The following is a 17779-nucleotide window of genomic DNA, read 5'->3' on the forward strand; positions in this document are numbered from 1 at the left end:
TTCTTCTGCCTCAGTTATTCTGCTCTTGATTCCTTCTAGTGTATTTTTCATTTCAGTTATTGTGCTGTTCATGTCTGTTTGTTTGCTCTTTAATTCTTCTAGGTGTTTGTTAATTCTTCTAGGTGTTTGTTAAACATTTCCTGCATCTTCTCGATCTTTACCTCCACTCTTTTTCCGAGGTCCTGGATCATCTTCACTCTAATTATTCTGAATTATTTTTCTGGAAGGTTGCCTGTCTCCGTTTCATTTAGTTGTTTTTCTGGGGTTTTATCTTGTTCCTTCATCTGATACACATCCCTCTGCCTTTTCATCTTGTCTGTCTTTCTGTGAATGTGGTTTTCATTCCACAGGCCGCAGGATTGTAGTTCTTCTTGCTTCTGCTGTCTGCCCTCTGGTGGATGAGGCTATCTAAGAGGCTTGTGCAAGCTTCCTGATGGGAGGGACTGGTGATGGGTAGAGCTGGGTGTTGCTCTGTGGGCAGAGCGCAGGAAAACTTTAATCCAGTTGTCTTCTAATGGGTGGGGCTGGGTGCCCTGTTGGTGCCCTGATGGTTGTTTTGCCTGAGGCGACCCGGCACTGGAGCCTACAGGCCCTTTGGTGGGGCTAATGGCGGACTCTGGGAGGGCTCACTCCAAGGAGTACTTCCCAGAACTTCTGCTGCCAGTGTCCTTGTCCCCGTGGTGAGCCACAGTTGCCCCCTGCCTCCACCGGAGACCCTCAAACACCAGCAGGTAGGTCTTCCTCAGTCTCCTATGGGGTCACGGCTCTTTCCCCCTGGGTCCTGATGTCCACACTACTTTGTGTGTGCCCTTCAAGAATGGAGTCTCTGTTTATTGTCCCCTGCCTCCACCGGAGGCCCTCAAACACCAGCAGGTAGGTCTTCCTCAGTCTCCTATGGGGTCACGGCTCTTTCCCCCTGGGTCCTGATGTCCACACTACTTTGTGTGTGCCCTTCAAGAATGGAGTCTCTGTTTCCTCCAGACCTGTCAAAGACCTGCAGTCAATCCAACTAGCCTTCAAAGTCTGATTCTCTAGGAATTCCTCCTCCCATTGCCAGACCCCCAGCTTTGGAAGCCTGACATGGGGCTCAGAACCTTCACTCCAGTGGGTGGACTTCTGTGTTATAAGTGTTCTCCAGTTTGTGAGTCTCCCACCCAGCGGTTATGGGATTTGATTTTATTGTGATTGGGCCCTTCCTACTGTCTCACTGCACCTTCTCCTTTGTCTTTCGATGTGGGGTACTTTTTTCGTGAGTTCCAGTGTTTTCTTTTCAATGGTTGTTCAGCAGTTAGTTGTGATTCCGGTGCTCTCACAAGAGGGATTGAGCACACATCCTTCTACTCTGCCATTTTAACTGAATCCTCTATCAACATTTTTTAAATGGAACCAATCAACTTGGAAAATCTATGGAGATTTAAGTCCTTGTCCTTCCAGTGCTCGACGAATAAAGGCCCTTCTCATGAGGTTTGTGTCTTCACCATCTAATGAATGGATGCTCATTTGGGGTTTTTTTAATGCATAATTTTAGCTACTTTCCTCCAACTTTAAATACTTTGATTATGCTATCTTCTGTCCAAGTCATAGACAGTTATCAAGGATGGGCTGATTTCCAGCTTTTCCATGGCCTCTTCAACTAGCAGAGCCAATAATATTAATGCTTTCAGAACATGAGTTGACTGCTATATAATATATCTATGTTTATTTTGCTGTTCTTGTGTATTCTTTAGCTCTTCAACAAGATCACAAACTCATTGAGGACAGATATTTCTCATCTATTCACACCAGTTCACCACATTCATAGGTTTATCAGTCAGGTTAGATCTAAATTTAATCTGCAGTGCTCATTCTCTTTGGGATTTAAGCTCAATTACTTAAGTTCTCTGTGTCTAAATTTCCTCATCTGTAAAATGGAGATGGTTATAAATGTCTACCCCCAAAGGAATTTGTGAGGAAGAAATTAAGGAACTTATACAGTAAAATTATTAAACTGCATATAGATAATATATTGTAAATAAATGTAATTGCTAATTATGAAATATAAGGAAGTACAATAAACTGATCTACTTGCTTATTGTAAAATTCAGAGATCATACTGTACAATACAAATTGTTAATTTTAGGAAGGAACATTTTAATATTCTTTTTATAAAAAGTTTCTGCATAAAGAATATATATTTAAAAGATTTCATATTCAGAATTCTAACACCATTATTGTTATACACTATTAAGCCCGGAAATTAACCCATGGCTTTGTAATAAATAAAAGACATTCAGTAAATATGCCTACAGTTGAGGGAATATGTATTTTTTTCATAATAAAAAATTACCTATTACAATTAACACTAAATATTTATAAATGTAGAGGAGAATCTAACTTGAGTATATAAGTAAGTGATAGGATATTTATACAGTAAATATGGAATATAAATTTTATTTATTAAGTTATTTTGAAAGCCTTAGGAAAGTGACAAATGCTAGTGATAAAAGGAATGAAGCTTGATTAATAAACAGGAGTTATAAAGAAAAATAACATCATTCCTTTATTTATTATCTTCAATTAATTTCATAGAAGCTTAAAGATATGTCATTATCATCCTTCACAAAACACTGAAATAAATATATTCAACAGCATTCACATGCTAAACCAGGCATCTAATTGCATCTTAATTTTGTAGTATTTGGAGAGCTTGATTAATATTTTCAATCAAAGTTGAACCAATTTATAGTTAAATTAGCTTGTTCTCTGGATGATTCCTAGGGGTTACACATTTGCTTGATTTAAAGACAAATATTCTAAAATGAGGTGAAGGTATTCATTTCTACAATACAACTTAGCACTGTAGGATTTAGTATAAATAAATTATTTCCTGTCTAACATGTTTTATTTAAGTAACACAAAATAAATCATGGTGCATAATTATGACAGTAGAATAGGCACAATTTTTTTTATATTTGTTTTGGATTTTGCTTAATTGCTTAGCTTGCCTTAAGTTTTTGTCTAAATGTAAATGCTAAGTAAAAGAGGGTGCATTCGAATGTGAGCGATAGGACAGTGTGGTTTAGCTGCAGATGTGAGATTGAGTTGGATAGTGGTTAGTAATGAGACACATTTGGATCCCTCATTTTTCTTAATCTGTTCTCAATATGCCCAAGATTAAGCACCTCCTCATACATGGTAGAATTATATCTATGTACTAACTTTTCTAATTGTAAGACCAATGTTGTTTCCACAAATGTAATAAAGACAATTAATGTACTTAAACTGTCCCATAGTAGGATACATAGTCCTAATATGAGTGAGTTATTTTATAAGAGAAATAAGATTATTTTGCATTGAGCCAAATTTCATGATACTACCAAAATTCTTACCAGAGTTTTTCTGTTACATGAGTATAAATATTAGCCCTGGATGCTGGTGAAGGTTGTACAACAGTGTGAATGTACTTACTGCCACTGATCTGTACACTTACAAATGGTTAAAATGGTAAATTTTATGTTATATATATTTTCTTACAATTAAAATATTACTACTATACTTAACGACTCTATTTCTGATGTTTCTCATTACATAAGTTACAAATTTTAAATATTCTGCATTAGGCTTGATATTATTTGACTTTAATTTATTACTTTGCATTATGATATATGATAGGCTCAATGGAAAAATAAGGAAATTTGTTAAATCTACTAATACATTTATTGCAGATAAAAGCAAAATATCAGAGGGGCTTAACGTTAGACGTATGCATCATTTGAATTAAATTAATACTATGGGATTTTGGACACCTTTTTTTTAAAAAATAAGTTTTGCATTTTGTTCCATTCAATTTGGTTGTAATCTTAGCTCTTTTAAATGCCAAATTGGAAAGAAATAGATGCTGAGATTTCTATAAGAGCATTATTCAAGATCTACCACTGGCAGGCATCTTCCAATAGAGATTGTTATCCTATTCCTATAGGAAACATTTAGCTGTATTTTTAAAAATTATTATTATACAAGAGTGCTTCCTTTTGAAAAATTTTTCATGAAAGTGATATTTCACCATGAATTAGGAAACCTCATTTGGGGGTAAGTCTATACCTGGTTAAGTAGCAATGGACCAACTTTGGAGCAGTCCCTGACATGTTCCTCATTGGCATCATGTTAGCTGACAGGATGAACATACTCAGATCATACAGGCCTACCTTATTTTATTGTGCTTCCCTTTATTTCACTTCATCAGTATTGTGGTGGGTTTTTTTTGCTGTTGTTTTTTGTTTTTTTAAATTGAAGGTTTGTGGCAACCCTGCCTCAACAATTCTATCGCACTATTTTTCCAACAGTATTTACTCACTTCATCTCTATGTGTCACATTTTGTTAATTCTTGCAATATTTCAAACTTTTTCTTTATATTTGCCATGGTGATACGTGATCAGTGATTTCTGATGTTACTATTGTAATTGGGGGCATGAGGAACTGTGCCCAACGTAGATGGCAAACAATCGGTAAATGTTGTATGTGTTCAGACTGTTCCACCTACCGACCTTTTCCCCTTTCTCTCTCCTTTACCTCAGACCTCCCTATTCCCCGAGACACACCAATTTGAACTCAGGCCAATTAGCAAACGTACATTGGCCTCTAAGTATTCAAGTAAGAGGAAGTGTTGCATGCCCCCCACTTTAAATCAAAAGCTGGTTAAGCTTAGTGAGGGAGGCATGTCAAAAACCAAGGTAGGAGAAAGCTAAGCCTCTCATGCCAAACAGTTAGCCAAGTTGTGAGTGCAAAGGAAACGTTCTTGAAGAAAATCAAACTGCTGCTCCAGTGAACACGTGCATCATTAGAAAGCGAAACAGCCTTATCACTGATATGGGAAAGTTTGAGTGGTCTGGATACATCAGACCAAACACAACATTCCCTTAAGCCAAAGCCTAATCCAGGGCAAGGCACTAAGTCTCCTCAGTTTCATGAAGGCTGAGAGAGGTGAGGAAGCTGCAGAAAAAAAGTGTGAAGTCAGCAGATGTTGGTTCATCAGGTTGAAGGAAAGAAGCCAACTTTGTAAAATCGAAGTATTATACAAGGCGAAGCAGCAAGTGGTGATGTAGAAGTTTCACCAAGTTACCCAGAAGATCTAACTCAGATAAATAATGAAGGCGGCCACACTAAACCACAGATTTTCAATTTAAGTAAAACAGCCTTCTATTGGAAGAAGATGACATCTCGGCCTTTCATAGCTAGAGAGTGGAAGTCAACACCAAGCTCCAAAGAACAGGCTGACTCTCTTGTTAGGGGCTAATGCAGCTGGTGACTAAAAGTTGAAGCCAATGCCCATTTGAAAATCCTAGGGCCCTTAAGAATTATGCTAAATCTACCCTGCCTGTGCTCTATAAATGGAACAACAAAGCATGGATGACAGTACATCTTTTTACAACATGGTTTACTGAATATTTTAGGCCCACTGTTTAGACCTACTGCTCAGACCAAAAGGTTCCTTTCAAAATATTACTGCTCACTGACAGTGCACCTGGACACCCGAGAGCTCTGATGGCGATGCACAATGAGATGCATGTTGTTGTCATGCCTGCTAACACAACACCCATTCCGCAGCCCATGGATCGAGGAGTAATTTTGACTTTCAAGTCTTATTATTGAAGGAATGCATTTCCTAAGGCTATAGCTGCCAAAGGTAGTGATTATTCTGATGGATTTGGGCAAATTCAATGGAAAACCTGGAAAGGGTTCACCATTCTAGATGCCATTAAGAACATTTGTGATTCACGGGAAGAGGTCAAAATGTTAACATACACAGGACTTTGGAAGAAGTTGATTCCAAGCCGCAAGGATTGAGGGGTTCAGTTCTTGAGCGGTTCAAGCCTTGAGTGGAGGAAGTAACTGCAGATGTGGTGGAAACAGCCAGAGAACTAGGATTAGAAATAGAGCCTGAAGATGTGACTGAATTGCTGCAATCTCATGGTAAAACTTGAACGGTTGAGGAGTTGCTTCTTATGGATGAGCAAAGAAAGTGGTTTCCTGAGATGAAATTTACTCCTGAAGATGCTGTGAAGATTACTGAAATAACAGCAAAGGATTTAGAATTTTCCATAAACTTAGTTGAGAAAGTGTCAGAAGGTTTTGAGAGGACTGACTGCAATTTTGAAAGTTCTACTGTGGGTAAAATGCTGTCAAACAGCATTGCGTGCTACTGAGAAATCTTTTGTGAAAGGAAGAGTCAATAGATGTTGCAAATTCATCGTTGTGTTTTTTAAGGAAATTGCCACAAATGCCCCACCCTTCAGCAACCATTACCCTGATCAGTCAGCAGCCATCTACATCATGGCAAGACCCTCCACCAACAAAAAATTAAGACTCTCTGAAGGCTTAAATGATGTTTAGCATTTTTAAACTATAAAGTATTTTAAAATTAAGGTATGTTTATTTAAACCTAATGCTATTGCACACTTAATTAGACTACATTATAGTGTAAACATAACTTTTATATGCACTGGCAAACCAAAAAATACCTGTGACTCTCTTTATTGTGATATTTGCTTTATTGCAGTGGTCTGGAACCAAACCCATAATACCTCTGAGGTATGCCTGTATAAGCAATCACCCATACCACCCGCAAGCCCTGAAAGAAATTTAGATAACAAAGACTTTAATTTTTATTTTATTTTATTTTATTTATTTTCAGTTGCGTTGGGTCTTCATTGCTGCATGCGGGCTTTCTCTAGTTGCGGCGAGTGGGGGCTACTCTTCGTTGTGGTGCGTGGGCTTCTCATTGAGGTGGCTTCTCTTGTTGTGGAGCACAGGCTCTAGGCACACAGGCTTCAGTAGTTGTGGCACGCGGGCTCAGTAGCTGTGGCTCACAGGCTTCAGTAGTTGTGGCTCGCGGGCTCTAGAGCTCAGGCTCAGTAGTTGCGGTGCACAGGCTTAGCTGTTCCACAGCATGTGGGATCTTCCCGGACCAGGGATCGAACCCGTGTCCCCTGTATTGGCAGGTGGATTCTTAACCACTGTGCCACTAGGGAAGTCCAAAGACTTTAATTTTGATAGGAAGGAAATTAGTGTTTTCTGTTGTTGCTGCATAATAAAATGGCATATTTTTTTCTTCTTCTTAGACTGTCTTTCTTGACGCATCTTTTTCTTTCCATCTTCTTTTTTCATCTTAGAGGCAGCTCAATTTATTTCATGTTAAGTTCTTTATTTTATATAGTGTAAAGTTATTTGGGAACTCAATACCCCAATGATACAATATGAAACGGCAGAATGTTTGGTAGCACAATATTTGATGTACTGAGAAGGCAGAAGAATTGACAGGACGTACTGGGACTCAACTGTGAATAGGATTAATTTTTTACCTCCTTGGATTATATTCCAATATCATGCTAAAATATCAACCTTGAATTAAACAGAAAAGTCATCTATACTGAGATGGGGACTGAGGTGGGAAAAGGAAAGGAATACATTCTCATATGTCACTCATTATCAAGAAAATGAACAAGCAAGGCACAGACAGAGAGGAAATATTTGCAAAAGATACCTTTGATAAAGTACTTTTATCCAAATATATATTGTACAAGGAACTCTTAAAATTCAACCATTAAGAAAACAATCCAATTAAAAAATGAGCAAAAGATCTTAACTGACACTTTACTGAAGATACACAGATGGCAAAGAAGCATATGAAAGGATGCTCCATATTACATGTCATTAAGGAATTGCAAATTAAAACAGTGAAATACTGCTAAATATCTATCAGAAAGGCCAAATTCCAGAATACTGACAACAGCGATTGCTGGTATCGAAATGGAACAACAGGAATCCTTATTCACTGCTGTTTGGAATGCAAAACTGTATAGCCATGTTGGAAGACAGTTTGTCAAGTTTTTTACAGAACTACACATATCCACAGCATAATATCCATAAACATCTCTTTCATATTTACCAAAGCAGTTGAAAATATATCCACACAAAAACCTGCACACGGATGTTTATAGCAGCTTTATTCATAATTGCCAAATCTTAGAAGCAACCAAAATGTCCTCCAGTCTGTGACTGGATAAATAAACTGTAGTATATCCAGATAACAGAATATCATTCAGCACTAAAGAGAAATGAGCTATCAAGCCAGGTAAAGGCATAGAGGAAACTTAAATGCATACTGCTAAGTGAAAGAAGCCAATCTGAAAAGGCTATATATAGTATAATTATTTCTATATGACATTGTGGAAAACACAAAACTATGGAGACAATAAAAAGATCAGTGGTTGCCAGGGATAAGCGGGAGGAATGAATAGATGGAGTACAATGAAACTAATCGGTATACTACTATAAGGATGGGTACATGTCATTGTATGTTTTTCCAAACCCATAGAATGTTCAACACCAAGAGAGAAGTGTAATGTAAACTATGGGCTTGGGTGATTATGATGTGTCAATGTAGGTTCATCACCTGTAATACATGTGCCATGCTGGCGGGGGATGTTGATACTGGCAAAGGTTATACACGTGTGGGGGCAGGAGGTACATGAGAAATCTGCATACTTTCTGCTCAATTTTGCTGTGAACTTAAAACTTCTCTAAAAAATAAAGTCTATTAAAAAAAATAACAGTATCGCAACTTCACAACTAGTTTCTATGAAGCGTTTCACATTATTTAAGTTATTCTGATTGATTTTACATCTGTTGCTCTGGGAAAAATTATTTTAATGGGAAAATTTTTTGGATTAAGTATTTAATCATCAAAATTATATTTTGTAACAATGTGAAAGATCTGTGGACTTTAGGATCATCTAGAACAGTATTTGAGACTTTCTGTGCCATATGATTTTTAGCACCGTATGCAAGTGATTTAACCTTTGTGCCCATCAGTTTACCAACATATAGTATGGAGAACAGAACATCTCCTCAAATTTGTGAGAAGGATACGAGACAAAAAGGCAGCCAACATAGAGGCTGGCTCAAAACAGGCATTAAGAAGTATTAATTACCTGCTAACTTTGTCTCCAAAATCTACTAATTAGGCAGTGAAACTTTTCTTATTTCAAACTTTATTTTGACATTTGGGTTTCTAAACCTTTTCTCCTAGTTGGAAAGTTAGCAGAACCCTAGAGTTATCAATAAAACAAAAACCTTTACCCAGCACAGTTGAAGGGTAGAGTGTGTACTTCAGTAATTCTTTTACTAAAATTAATATTGTTATTTATGCAGTTAAACTTTTTAACCAATGATATTCCAGTAACTTACTGATTGATCTGTCAGTTGCTTTTTAACTTTATCTTTTAACAAAACGTTCTGAAAGGGGTTTTAAATAAATATAAAATTATGTGTCTCTGAGGGTTTTTCAGAACACGTTGAGAGGCAAAACTAAATTATCCACATGTACGAGACTTTACAAATTCACTGAGAATTCCACAATGCTAGTAGATCTTACTGAATTAAAGTTGGATTAGAAATGTAAAAGAGAGAGGAAGTTGTGAAAATTATGTGTCAGTCTTACCTGGGAACTAACTGTTCAAGCAGTAAAAACAGGACGAATCTTAAGTTGCTCTTCAAGCTCTAAGGTAAATAAGAAAATCCTCCAAATCTGCTGAGTTACAAAGCAGAAGGTGCCAAATGTCCCTGAGAAGTTAATTACAAATGAGTTAGCTAGGTACCCACTAGAATGCATAGGCCACACCTCCTCACACAGATTTTGTTACCTTGCAGGTGGCAAATTTCTTGTTTAGCTACTGTTACATCCAGATTGTGATTGGCCTTTTCCTGGAAAGTTCTTACATAGTTCATTTCACTTAATTCCTTTACTAGTATGTAATTAAAGATATTTGTATAATTGTCATATGAAAGTCTTTCAGTGTCTTCCAAAACTGGTTTTATTTCCTGAAGACTATAGATAACTAAATTTTGGATGTAGTCATGTATTTTAATTGCCTCACACTGTGTCTTTGGTGTCACTATGGTGCCAACCAAATACTCCATTATTTGAAAATTTTTCATCATTTAAAATCACTATTAATATTTCAAATAAGACCAGAAATATTTCTTTATAATGAGACAACATTAAAAGTATTGGAAATGCTACATAAAAATATTGTAACATATTTTCTACTTAATTTATATGGATTAAAATCTAGTGGATAATTTGGAGACTGAAAACAAGAAATCATAGCACTTTTGTATTATTTTGTTAACTTTTCTGTTTCTCCACATTTAAATTTGATTGCCAATTTTAATTTTGAAAATATGAATTTCTGTTTTAGAAGAGCTGCATATGACCATGAAAACCATAAATCATTTACATTTAAAAACAGAATGTGTCTTCTTCTCAAACATAACTCTGAATTTCAAATTTCTATTAAAACACTTTATTTAGTAGACCACTGGGTAATTTTAAAACATCTCATCTTTAAATTTCAGTTCACTACCTGCCAACTTTATTCTTTCTAAACTCATAACTTTCATGAATGCTGAAAACTTTACTGCCCACTCTGAGTATATTATTTCTAGCATATTCACTTATTGCCATTTTATTTCTGTCAGAAAAATTCATACTCTCTACATCAATTTCTACTTGCTCATTACCTTCACATTATAACAAAATATGTAACCCATATTTGATACTGTTTTGATTATTACCATTTAATGTAAAAACAATAAAACTGACCACTTTCTAAGTTTCTTACAGTGAAGTAGAGAAAGAAAATCTCAATTAGAGTGAAGTGAGAACCTGGAGGAAGGATGATAGGAGTCAGTAGGACTTGAGAGAGGGTTAGAATATTTGTGGGAACTTGACATACACAGAAGGAGGAAGCAGTACTCCAATTATGTAAAGGGGCGAATCCAAAGGAATAGAAGCATAAACTAATATGGCAGGTTCAGAGAACAGCAAACTGCTGTGTACCTGGAATGGAGAGAAATACATTGGATACCAAGCTGGCCAATAGGCATAAAATAATCTCAAGGAGAGTCTGTATGTTACGTGCAGGCATTTAGATTCATCCTGATCAATGGGCAACTATCTGGAATTGGAATACGACCTGGTCAGAATGTCAGCTTGCGCATTCCCTCTTGCGAGAGCACAGGAATCACAACTAACTGCTGAACAACCATTGAAAGAAAGACACTGGAACTCACCAAAGACAAAGGAGAAGCCACAATGAGATGGCAGGAGGGGCGCAATCACAGTAAAATCAAATCCCATAACCGCTGGGTGGGTGACTCACAGACTGGAGAACGCTTAGACCACAGAAGTCCACCCACTGAAGGGAAGGTTCTGAGCCCCACGTCAGGCTTCCCAACCTGGGGGGTCCAGCAATGGGAGGAGGAATTCCCAGAGAGTCAGACTTTGAAGGCTAGCGGGATTTGATTGCAGGACTTTGACAGGTCTAGAGGAAACAGAGATTCCACTCTTGGAGGGCACACACAAAGTAGTGTGTGCATCGGGACCCAGGGGAAGGAGCAGTGACCCCATAGGAGACTGAGCCACACCTACCTGCTAGTGTTGGAGGGTCTCCTGCAGAGGCAGGCTGTGGCTGTGGCTCACCATGGGGATGACATTGGCAGCAGAAGTTCTGGGAAGTACTCCTTGGTGTGAGCCCTCCAGGAGTCCGCCATTAACCCCACAAATGGGCCTGCTGTAGGCTCCAGTGCTGCGTCGCCTCAGGCCAAACCAACAGGGAGGGAACACAGCCTCACCAATCAGCAGTCAAGTGGGTTAAAGTTTTCTTGAGCTCTGTCCACAGAGTAACACCCAGCTCTACCCACCACCAGTCCCTCCCAACAGGAAGCTTGCTCAAGCCTCTTAGATAGCCTCATCCACCAGAGGGCAGACAGCAGAAGCAAGAAGAACTACAATCCTGCAGCCTGTGGAACAAAAACCACATTCACAGAAAGATAGACAAGATGAAAAGGCAGAAGACTATGTATCAGATGAAGGAACAAGGTAAAACCCCAGAGAAACAACTAAATGAAGTGGAGACAGGCAACCTTCCAGAAAAAGAATTCAGAATAATGTTAGTGAAGATAATCCAGGACCTCGGAAAAAGAGTGGAGGCAAAGATCGAGAAGAAGCAAGAAATGTTTAACAAACACCTAGAAGAATTAAAGAACAAACACCTAGAAGAATTAAAGAACAAACAGACATGAACAATACAATAACTGAAATGAAAAATACACTAGAAGGAATCAAGAGCAGAATAACTGAGGCAGAAGGACGGATAAGGGACCTGGAAGACAGAATGGTGGAATTCACTGCCATGGAACAGAATAAAGAAAAAAAGAATGAAAAGAAATGAAGACAGACTAAGAGACCTCTGGGACAACATTAAACACAGCAGCATTCACATTATAGGAGTCCCAGAAGAAGAAGAGAGAGAGAAGGGCCCGAGAAAATATTTGAAGAGATTATAGTCGAAAACTTCCCTAACATGGGAAAGGAAATAGCCACCCAAATCCAGGAAGCGCAGAGAGTCCCAGGCAGGATAAACCCAAGGAGAAACACAGAGACACATAGTAATCAAATTGACAAAAATTAAAGACAAAGAAAAATTATTAAAAGCAACAAGGAAAAAGGACAAATAACATACAAGGGAACTCCCATAAGGTTAACAACTGATTTCTCAGCAGAAACTCTACAAGCAAGAAGGGAGTGGCACGATATATTTAAGTGATGAAAGGGAGAACTTACAACCAAGATTACTCTACCTGGCAAGGATCTCATTCATATTTGATGGAGAAATCAAAAGCTTTACAGACAAGCAAAAGCTAACAGAATTCAGCACCACCAAACCTGCTCCTCAACAAATGCTAAAGGAACTTCACTAAATGGGAAACACAAGAGAAGAAAAGGACCTACAAAAACAAACCCATAACAATTAAGAAAATGGTAATAGGAACATACATATCGATAGTTACCTTAAATGTGAATGCATTAAATGATCCAACCAAAAGACACAGGCTCACTGAATGAATACAAAAACAAGACCCATATATATGCTGTCTTCAAGAGACCCACTTCAGACCTAGAGGTACATACAGACTGAGAGTGAGGGGATGGAAAAAGATATTCCATGCAAATGGAAATCCAAAGGAAGCTGGAGTAGCAATACTAATATCAGATAAAATAGAGTTTAAAATAAAGAATGCTACAAGAGATAAGGAAGGACACTACATAATAATCAAGGGATCAATCCAAGAAGAAGATATAACAATTATAAATATATATGCACCTAATATAGGAGCACCTCAATACATAAGGCAACTGCTAACAGCTGTAAAAGAGGAAATCAACAGTAACACAAAAATAGTGGGGCACTTTAACACCTCACTTACACCAATGGACAGATCATCCAGACAGAAAATTAATTCGGAAACACAAGCTTTAAATGACACAATAGACCAGATAGATTTAATTGATATTTACAGGACATTCCATCCAAAAACAGCAGATTACACTTTCTTCTCAAGTGCACATGGAACATTCTGTAGGAAGACCACATCTTGGGTCACAAATCAAGCCTTGGTAAATTTAAGAAAATTGAAATCATATCAAGCGTCTTTTCCAACCAGAGCACTATTAGATTAGCAATAAATGACAGGGGAATAAAACGTGAAAAACACTAACATATGGAGGTGAATTCTATCAAACATTTAGAGAATAGTTAACACCTATCCTTCTCAAACTGTTCCAAAAAATTGTAGAGGAAGGAACACTCCCAAACTCATTCTACGAGGCTACCATCACCCTGATACCAAAACCAGAGAAAGATACTACAAAAAAAGAAAATTACAGACGGATATCACTGGTGAATATAGATGCAAAAACCTCAACAAAATACTAGCAAACAGAATCCAATATCACAAAAAAAGATCATACACCATGATCAAGTGGGATTTATCCCAGGGATGCAAGGATGCTTCAATATATGCAAATCAATGTGATACACCATATTATCAAATTGAAGAAGAAAAACCACATGATCATCTCAATAGATACAGAAAAAGCTTTTGATAAAATTCAACACCGATTTATGATAAAAACTCTCTAGAAAGTGAGCATAGAAGGAACCTACCTCAACATAATAAAGGCCATATATGACAAACCCACAGCAAACATCATTCTCAATTGTGAAAAACTGAAGTATTTCCTCTAAGATCAGGAACTAGACAAGGATATCCACTCTTGCCACAATTATTCAGCATCGTTTTGGAAGTCCTAGACACAGAAATCAGAGAAGAAAAAAAATAAAAGGAATACAAATTGGAAAAGAAGAAGTAAAACTGTCACTATTTGCAGATGACATGATACTCTACACAGATAATCCTAAAGATGCTACCAGAAGACTACTACAGCTAATCAATGAGTTTGGTAAAGGCAGGATACAAAATTAATGCACAGAAATCCCTTGCATTCCTATACACTAACAATGAAAGATCAGAAAGAGAAATTAAGGAAACAATCCCATTCACCATTGCAACAAAAAAATAAAATACATAGGAATAAGCCTTCCTAACGTGGTAAAAGACCTGTACTCAGGTAACGATAAGACACTGATGAAAGAAATCAAAGATGACACAAACAGATGGAGAGATATACCATGTTCTTGGATTGGAGGTATCAATATTGTGAAAATGACTCTACTACACAAAGCAATCTACCGATTCAATGCAATCCCTATCAAATTACCAATGGTATTTTTTACAGAACTAGAACAAAACATCTTAAAATTTGTATGGAGACACAAAAGACCCCAAATAGCCAAAGCAATATTGAGGGAAAAAGACCAAGCTGAAATAGTCAGATTCCCTGACTTCAGACTATCCTACAAAGCGACTGTAACCAAGACAATATGGTACTGACACAAAAATAGAAATATAGATCAATGGAATAGGATAGAAAACCCAGAGATAAACCTATGCACCTATGGTCACTTAGTCTATGATAAAGGAGCCAAGGATATACAATGGAGAAAAGACAGTCTCTTCAATAAGTGGTGCTGGGAAAACTGAACAGCTACATGTAAAAGAATGAAATTAACACCATATACAAAAATAAACTCAAAATGCATTAAAGACCTAAATGTAAGACCAGACACTATAAAAGTCATAGAGGAAAACTTAGGCAGAACACTCTTTGACATAAATCGCAGCAAGATCTTTTTTGATCCACCTCCTAGAGTAATGGAAATAAAAACAAAAATAAACAAATGGGACCTAATGAAACTTAAAAGTTTTTGCACAGGAAAGGAAACTACAAACAAGACAAAAAGACAATCCTCAGAATGGGAGAAAATATTTGCAAACGAAGCAATGGACAAAGGATTAATCTCCAAAATATATAAACAGCTCATGCAGCTCAATATTAAAGAAACAAACAACCCAATCCAAAAATGGGCAGAAGACCTAAACAGACATTTCTCCTAAGGAGACATACAGATGGCCAAGAAGCACATAAAAAGCTGCTCAACATCACTAATTTTTAGAGAAATGCAAATCAAAACTACAATGAGGTATCACCTCACACCTGTCAGAATGGGATTCATCAGAAAATCTATAAACAACAAATGCTGGAGAGGGTGTGGAGAAAAGGGAACCCTCTTGCACTGTTGGTGGGAATGTAAATTGATACAGCCACTATGAAGAACAGTGTGGAGCTTCCTTATAAAACTAAAAATAGAACTACCATATGATCCAGGAATCCCATTCCTGGGCATATACCCAGTGATAACCATAATTCAAAAGGACACATGCACCCCAATGTTCACTGCAGCTCTATTTACAATAGCCAGGTCATGGAAGCAACCTAAATGCCCATCGACAGACGAATGGATAAAGAAGATGTGGCATATATATAGAATGGAATATTACTCAGCCATAAAAAGTAACGAAATTGGGTCATTTGTAGAGACATGGATGGACCTAGAGATTGTCATACGGAGTGAAATAAATCAGAAGGAGAAAAACAAATATCGTATGTTATCGCATATATGTGGAATCTAGGAAAATGGTACAGATGAAGTGGTTTTCAGGGCAGAAATAGAGACACAGATGTAGAGAAGAAACGTACGGACACCAAGGGGGGAAAGGTCAGGGTGGGGTGGGGCATGGTGGAGGTGGGATGAATTGGGAGTTTGTGATGGACATGTATACACTAATATGCATAAAATAGACAAGAACCTGCTGTATAAAAAAGTAAATAAAATTCAAAAATAAATTAAACGTTGATAGAATTTAAACATTTGCTTATAAAGTGTTAAGAAAGAATTAGATTCACATTTTAGGGTTAATCTATTCCCTGAGGATGGCAACTGATGGGAGTGAATAATGAAGAGCAATTTCAATGTAGTATCATTTAAAAGGGAAGTTCAAGGCAACACTTTCCAATACAAGTGGCTTCACAATAGAATTCGAAATAATACACCAGATGGCTTTTTAAAAAGTACGCTTTTATTCTCTCTGTTACCTGATGCAATATCTGAAACGATCTCCCATCATGAGATAGTCACCTGAGTTCTGAGAATTCACATGTGATGAGCAGTTTCTCAGATGTCATCACTGACTCTGAATAAAATCCCTTAACACTTAGCAGATATTAGTAACAGAACATTTATGAGGCCAAAATAGCACTGAAGGTCCAATAAGCCTAGAATCCGTGAAGGCATGATATTATTACTCACACTCTTTACTGGTCAAGTGATATAGATAGAATGAACATAACTGCAGGTGTTTGAGGTCAGTGTCATTAACCCTTCCCCTAATAAGCCTCCCCTTGGAGAAGGAAATGGAACTGAGATTAATGATACATTCACAGTAAAAGTTTTTGGTTTTGTAGTTCCTTTGTAATTCTTTACTAGAAAGGACTCAACCATTCCTGCTGGTGATTGCTCTGTAATTATTTCTTTTATAGAATATAAGGAAATTGTATTTTAAAATAGCGTCCTGGCTCTTTATAGTTGGAGTCTAAAACCATTGATGCATTAGGATGAATAAAATGCAAGAAAGTGACAGTGATGTACTGGTTTTACACAGAGCTGTTAAAATTAGTATGAAGCTAGCAAACTCTAAATTGTGAGAAAGCTGGAATCAGACAACTGCCCCAGTGCACAATCCTTTGTATGCTCCCAAGCCCACTCTTTATTTATAGGAAGACTCGCAATATGGGAGGAGGCACTCCTTTCTTGTTTCTGTGACATCACAGTCTCCCCAGTTTCCCCATGTGTGACTTACCCTGCTGCTTTTCTATCCGCTCTGCAAGTTCTTCTCTTCCAGTTGGCCGTGAAATGTAGGGTTTCTTGCAGCTTCCTTCTAGATCCTCATCTTCCATATGTTCTCTGTCTAGGCAATTTCAACCACAATCCAATCACCACATATATGCCAGTGATCTTCAAGTTCAAATAGCTCTGTACTGAATTTGTGCCAAAAATTTGCCTCTTTGATGTTGCTATTGGATGTCTCTACAGGAAATCAAGCACAAAATGGATAAAACATGGATCGCATGAGCTTCCTCCAAAAACAGTCTCCTCTCCGATGACCCCTAGTTAGAAAATGGATTCAACATTCATCCTGCTCTAAAGGACAGAAAACTGGTGTCTTCATCAGCCTCGCCATCATTTCAGTGTCCCATACATCTCTCTCCTCCCAGCACAATTAGTAGTTCCTTTATCCTTTCTCCATCTAATATTTTCAGCTACTGAGTGGAAAGAACTTTTAAAAATCCTCCTCATATAGCAAAAATATAAAATAGAATGAAACAATCATGTACATGGAAAATTTCCCCAAAATATTAGTTAATAAGTGCAGAAA

The sequence above is a fragment of the Neophocaena asiaeorientalis genome, unplaced genomic scaffold (assembly GCF_003031525.2).
Source record: "Neophocaena asiaeorientalis asiaeorientalis breed wild unplaced genomic scaffold, Neophocaena_asiaeorientalis_V1.1 scaffold267, whole genome shotgun sequence".
NCBI lineage: Eukaryota > Metazoa > Chordata > Mammalia > Artiodactyla > Phocoenidae > Neophocaena > Neophocaena asiaeorientalis.